The 6000-nt window shown below is 39.6% G+C and overlaps 1 long non-coding RNA gene across 1 annotated transcript in view; it reads right to left on the reverse strand.

Moving 5' to 3' along the window:
* The window catches only part of LOC147913469 (uncharacterized), a 41261-nt gene extending 35540 nt beyond the window's left edge, over nucleotides 1-5721 (reverse strand). Inside the window, exon 1 of the long non-coding RNA XR_015548681.1 lies at nucleotides 5577-5721. This is a non-coding gene — a long non-coding RNA (uncharacterized LOC147913469). The remainder of the gene's footprint in view (nucleotides 1-5576) is intronic.
* Between the last annotated feature and the right edge of the window lie 279 nt (nucleotides 5722-6000).

Consider the following 6000-nt stretch of genomic DNA (forward strand, 5'->3'; position numbering starts at 1 on the left):
GTTGGCTAGGAAAATTGTAAAATGAAGATAATCTATATTTGCATAGAAATTGGAGCAGTTCATTTCTCTCTAGGGGGACATAAGCAATTTGGTAATTATTGCTACTAATAGCTAATGTCCTTCAGAAATTTTTCCATTGCATTTTCAACTTTAACTCAACAGGTGGGATATAACTCAAGCAACAATGAAGGAACAGAGTGGAACTGCTGGCTATATATAGTTTCAACAATAACATATCGATGCCAGTATTCCCTGAGGATTAATGATCAACTGGAAAAGCTTGTGGTCCTAGGGCCATTAACTCCATGTGGTCATTAATTCTGTTGGAAATATCTTACAACAAGGTCATTTGTAACAATTACTTCCCTTCTCTTAATACAATTTTTGGGCAGGACTCTTTTAATCTTTTCATTTTTTGAAGATATTCTTTTATCACACACAGACTATGAAAAAAATATCAACGACTTTATGATAAGCCTTTGAAGCAGATTCAGATTATGATATTTCATGTATTATGTATATTTGGGCATTGTTTTCTTTCTTGAAACACCACAGTGCCAAAGATGTATTGTATCCTCATTAATCAAATGGCTCCAAGTAACTTAAAGGCAAAGGACCTATTTAAATGGTTTGCTGTATAGTATGCATTGGCCAGTGATGAAATTTATAAAAATCCAAGTTACAAAATGTAGAGTATTTATCTTTGGGGCTGTTTCCTATAGATTAAATTTCTGAGGAGTTGCCACTACTTTAAAGATTTACGTTACTTCTTTCAAGACACAGGGCAAGTTCGTGGTGAAGTTCTGGTTCCTAGCTTTATTTGGGTTCCATAAAGCATGAGTTCTACCAAAAATATATTTTTAGTTATTTAATAACAGAAAACAGTGTCTTCATTTCCTGTAACTCATTTCCATAATGTCCATGAAAGTGCAAATGTCCTACCATGAATTAAACTCTTTAATTCTCAGAAATAAAAAACACATTATTTTGTTACTAAAATAACATGACAATATTAGCAATTCTTTTTAAAAGAGATCTTATTTAAATAATATTGCAAAATTAACATGGATGTGTATGAAAATATTAATCATCACCACTAGAAAAATATATTAAAAAGTGTATAGTTGCACTTGGTTATGCTATTTGCATTATAGTATGGAACTCAGTATGTTATCAGAAATTTTTATATTGCACTTGTGTAGATTATTAACCTCCATCTTTAATTGATATATATTATTGAAACCAACAGGGAATATAATAAGTAAACCCCTAGCTGAGACAAGATACACCAAGCAATTGAAAAGACTCTGCCAAATTAAGACAGAATGAATCCCACACTGCCATAAACGAATACGATGTTATAAAAAACTGATGTCACATCTTATTGACAATAAAAGTGCCAAAAGCATGTGTGTTAGATTAGAGCTAACCTAATTGGAGGATGTGGGACGTTTGAAGTACAGTAATAGAACCAGGCACTAATCTCTGTCATGCTACGCCATGTCGCCACTACTTGAAATTCCATTGGGCGATATTAATTCAAGCAGAGGTCTGAGCTACTAATAAATGAGGCAAATTGAGTCAATTACTAATTTCATGCTTTTATGATTTGGAGTTTAGCTAGATAATATCTGCAATTTAATACACTGCCCTCTAGAGATCTTGACCGTTTACAGAGAACATGCTCTTACAGACTTATTTGCACTACTCATTTTGTTTAAGTTCTACACTGCCATGGAGGGGGGAGAGGGAACCTAGGCTATAACGTTATTTTCTTTCTCACTGCTAGAGTTTGTGTGTGACTTGCCTTTGATTGAAATCTTCATCAGCGTTTATAGCTGAATTCCTTGCCTTCTAGTGGTATTTACTTGGCCCTATTTCTCTTTGGGGAAAAGTAGTCACAAAAGATAAGGCAAACCCGATACATTAATATATTTTACTGGGATGCTGCAAGGGGTTTTATGCCATCAAGAATTCATGCACTTTTTAAAAAATTAGCTTGATCTTCCACTTTTTTAAAAAGCCAGATTTATTTTATGTTCAAATAAGTAATTCTAAATTCCTCTCTTCTATATCCCACTCCCAAAAAAGATATACCCGTTCTCATATATTCTTTGTATCACTGCCAATTACCAGGTTAATTTGTTCATGAATAGGTATCCCCTTGGGAATAGTTTAAATTAGAATCCCTCTGAATATGCATTTCATTTAGTTTATAAGAATTTTTTTTGCATGACAAACATCTAGTGAATTAAAAGTGTATGTATTAATAATTAAAAAGTTTAACTCTGCCTCATATAGAAAATGCAGAATTAAAAACAAAGCAGTATTGAGGTAATCTATAAAGATTATTTGTCTGCATATATGCTTTTAATATTGAAAATTATACATTTCTTATTTTAAAAATGTATGTATACAGGCTATACATTATTTGGTTGAAAGGTAATTACAAGACAAACTAAGATTTTATGCAACCTATTTACTGATATGATCATTACAGCATTGCTCATATTATCTCCTGTTAGAAAAGCAGATTTTTGAAATAATCATATGAAGCACTCATTTGTACCAAATTTAAAGATAAGGCTGTAAGCCTGTTTTTCCCAGTTTCACTAAGGACCAAATAAAAATATAGTTTAAATCAAGTCTTTCCATCTGTGGCTAACCTGATTAGGAAGAGGTCAGTAGGGGAATGGATGGTTGCCAAAAATCCTCTTTGGCCACGTCCCCACCACCAAAGTGAAGTAGTAAATTGAGAATTGAGTCAATTACGTGAATAAGTCAGGCTCAAAAGCACTTTCCACAGAACTCTATCAATAATTTACCTCCGTTGTGTTGTGGGAGTTTGAGCCACAATCAAGGTCAGAAACCTAGAAGAGAATATCCTTACTCTCTTTCTCCTTCTGTTACCGGTACATTGGGTTCTTGTCCCCCAGGATGAAAATCAAGAAAGACAACAAATGGGAGTAGAAAAGTAAAAGTTGACTAGCTTGTGCACAGGAGAGGCACAAAGGAGCTGGTGCAGAAAGGGAAGGGGCAGGTGACCGGCTAGTTAGGGAGGGGGTCTGTGGGGCTTTTATTAGGCAAAGGCTGGGGAGGGGCCTTGCCGTGGGGTAATAGAGGCGGGGTGTGCTTGGCCTGCGCTGTCGTGTAGCACGCATGTATCATTAGCATGCTAGCTCTCCACCCCTGGGTGTGATTTTTACTATGCTAATGGGGCTAGGGTCACCCTCAGTGGGCTCCTGGTTGCTAGGGTGCACCCGGGAGAGTCTGGAGCTGCGGAGTGTGGATCTTGGTGGCCTCTATCTCATTCTCTTAGCTTGCGGATTGGTTAGGGGCCTTATCTGGTTAGGCCAGAGGCTTTGCAGACGGCCCTGTCGCATCAGGCTGGTTCCTGTCTCACTTCTTTCTTCCTTTCCACCATTCCTGTCTTCCTCCCTTCCTCCATTCCCCCCTTCTTCCCACCTTTCCTTCTTTCCTTCCTTCCTTCCTTCCTTCCTCCCGCCCTTCCTTTCTTCCTTCTTTTCCTTTGAGTTATCCTTATAAGTGTCTTTATTTTCCTCTTTGCTCTGCCTGTGTTGGCCTTACTTCCAATGCCCTGTTATTCCCAGTGGAGTAATTTTCTTTGTTGCAGTAGAACTAAGACGTTCATGCCTCTGACTCTTTGTTCTGAAAAAGCCTAGGACAACTTCTCTTCTGAACTGCACTTTGTGCTCTGAGATCAAGAAATGAATAGATATTAGAGAAACCAAGCCTCACACTGCATTTCAGTAGATTTAATCTAGAAAAGAAGTGGTTTCCCCCAGTCCCGCCCTGATGCCGCACATTTAGAGACCCACTCAACTGAGAAGCTTCAAATTTCTCCACTGTGCTGTTTAGAAAATTAATGTATATAGCGTAAAATATTATGCCATAATTCAGGATTCGGAGAAGAGATGTTAGTCCTGTCTCTTCATATTTATTATTTCCCAAAAGCCCTTATTAACATGATAATTAAACACTTGCTGAATATCAATACTTTTCCATTCTTATGTTCACTGACCAACGAAAGAATTGGTAGTTAATACAATCATGTGTCGCTTAATGATGGGGATACGTTCTGAGAAATGTATCGTTAGGCGACTTCGACGTTGTGTGAACATCATAGAGTGCACTTACACAAAGCTAGCCAGTATAGCCTACTACACACCTGGGCTATATGCTTCTAATCTTATGAGACCACCATAGTATATGCGGTCCGTCACTGGCCGAAACATCACTATGCAACACATGGCCATAATAAAAAAGGAAAGTCATTTAATATGAAACTGCTGAAATATTAGGAAAAGAAGTTGCATAGAGTTATAATAACAGGTAATATTTATTGAAGACTTATATTTTAAACATTTTACATGAGATATTATTATACCCATTTTATGGATTTGAAAACCGAGGCACAGAAAAGTTACGTAAGTTGACAAGTTAAACAGAGTAGCTTTTGAATCTGTACAGGCTGATTCCACCCTTAACCACTCTGTTCTGGCCTAATAAATATAAACAACATATAATATAAGACGAAAAAATGCAATTTCTGTTTCCCATTACCCTGTAAGTAGTTTGGGAATGATTTTGTTTTAAAGTTGATCCATATTTTAAGCAGCTTTTGGGCTGAAATGTTTGTTATTAACATGATACTTTTCTAGGTTAATATTTTTTTTAAAAGATAATAGAAATATTAAGTATCACGCTATTGAAATAAAATTTAAATTTTTAAGTTTAAATATTGATTTTTAAAATATCCCTTGTTTGGAGAATGTTTCCTCCTATGTGCTCTGATTTTTCACCTTGCTACAATCCCAATACTTCAATAAGACTCGGCATTTGGTACTAGAACACTGATATAAGACAGTGGAGAGAAATCAGGCAGAATGTTTGGGACAGAGCATTCAAGGAGTTATAAGGATAGACGAAATACAATTTTCTTATGTAATGCATGTGTGTATTTGTGTACACATGCACATAGGCACGTGGTCATGTGTGACCAAGAACACGCTTGTGTTTATTTTACATCTAAAAGATTTATTAGGGAGGGCGGAGTCAAGCTGGCGGCGTAGGCAGACTCTGAACTCACCTCCTCCCGTGGACACAGCCAATTTACAACTACTCGTGGAAAAATTACCCCTGAGACAGAACTGAAAACTGGATAAGAGGAACTCCTGCAACAACGGACAATCCTAACTGAGGTGGAAGAGGCAGAGACTCCCTTCTGGAGAGGAAAAACGCCGCCTTCACAAGCCGCCAGCTTCCCGGCCGCCGGGAGCAGCTCACAGGTACGCAGCCTCCCTGGAGGCGCGGGGTCCTGAGCCGGGAGCGCCCCCGCTGTGGGCATTTTGTGGACCCAGCACAATCGAGACCAGTGGCATAATATCTGACTGTGCCTGCTACTAAAGCATTGGGGAGCACCCCCAGAAAACCCGGTTCACAAAGAAACTAAAACTGGCTCTTAAAGGGCCCACACACAAACTCACCCGTTCCAGAAAGCATCCTAAAATCACCAGAAAGAAAGGTGCACAGTGCTTTGGTGACAAGAGACTCACCTAATAGGCCCTGAGTGCATCTCGGTGAGGGGTGAGACCTCCAGGGACTGGGACATTGGTGGCGGCCATTGTTGTGGCCTGGTGTGAGCATGCTGACACAGACGCCATTGGAGTTCTCCCTGAGGCCTGCTAGCCCAGGGTCTGCTCCACCCACTAGAGCACAGATTTAAACCAGCTCAGCCAGGGCAGGCAGCCCACCCTAGAGACTAGCCCCACCCAACAACAAGCCCTCAGGCAACGTGTGGGCCTGCGTAGATTGGTGACTGGATTCTCTGCAGCCTGGCAACTGAGCCGACTTGAGCGGGCAGGGTGTGCACAAGGAGCGGGTGGAGAGTGTGGGGCGGTGGTGGAGTGTGTGAGGCTCCCGCCGTGGTGAGACTGGGTCCGCTTGGGGAGGTCGGGGCGCTCGCACGGAGCAGGACTG

Source organism: Ceratotherium simum, chromosome 27 (assembly GCF_057802395.1).
Source record: "Ceratotherium simum simum isolate JZ-2026a chromosome 27, ASM5780239v1, whole genome shotgun sequence".
NCBI lineage: Eukaryota > Metazoa > Chordata > Mammalia > Perissodactyla > Rhinocerotidae > Ceratotherium > Ceratotherium simum.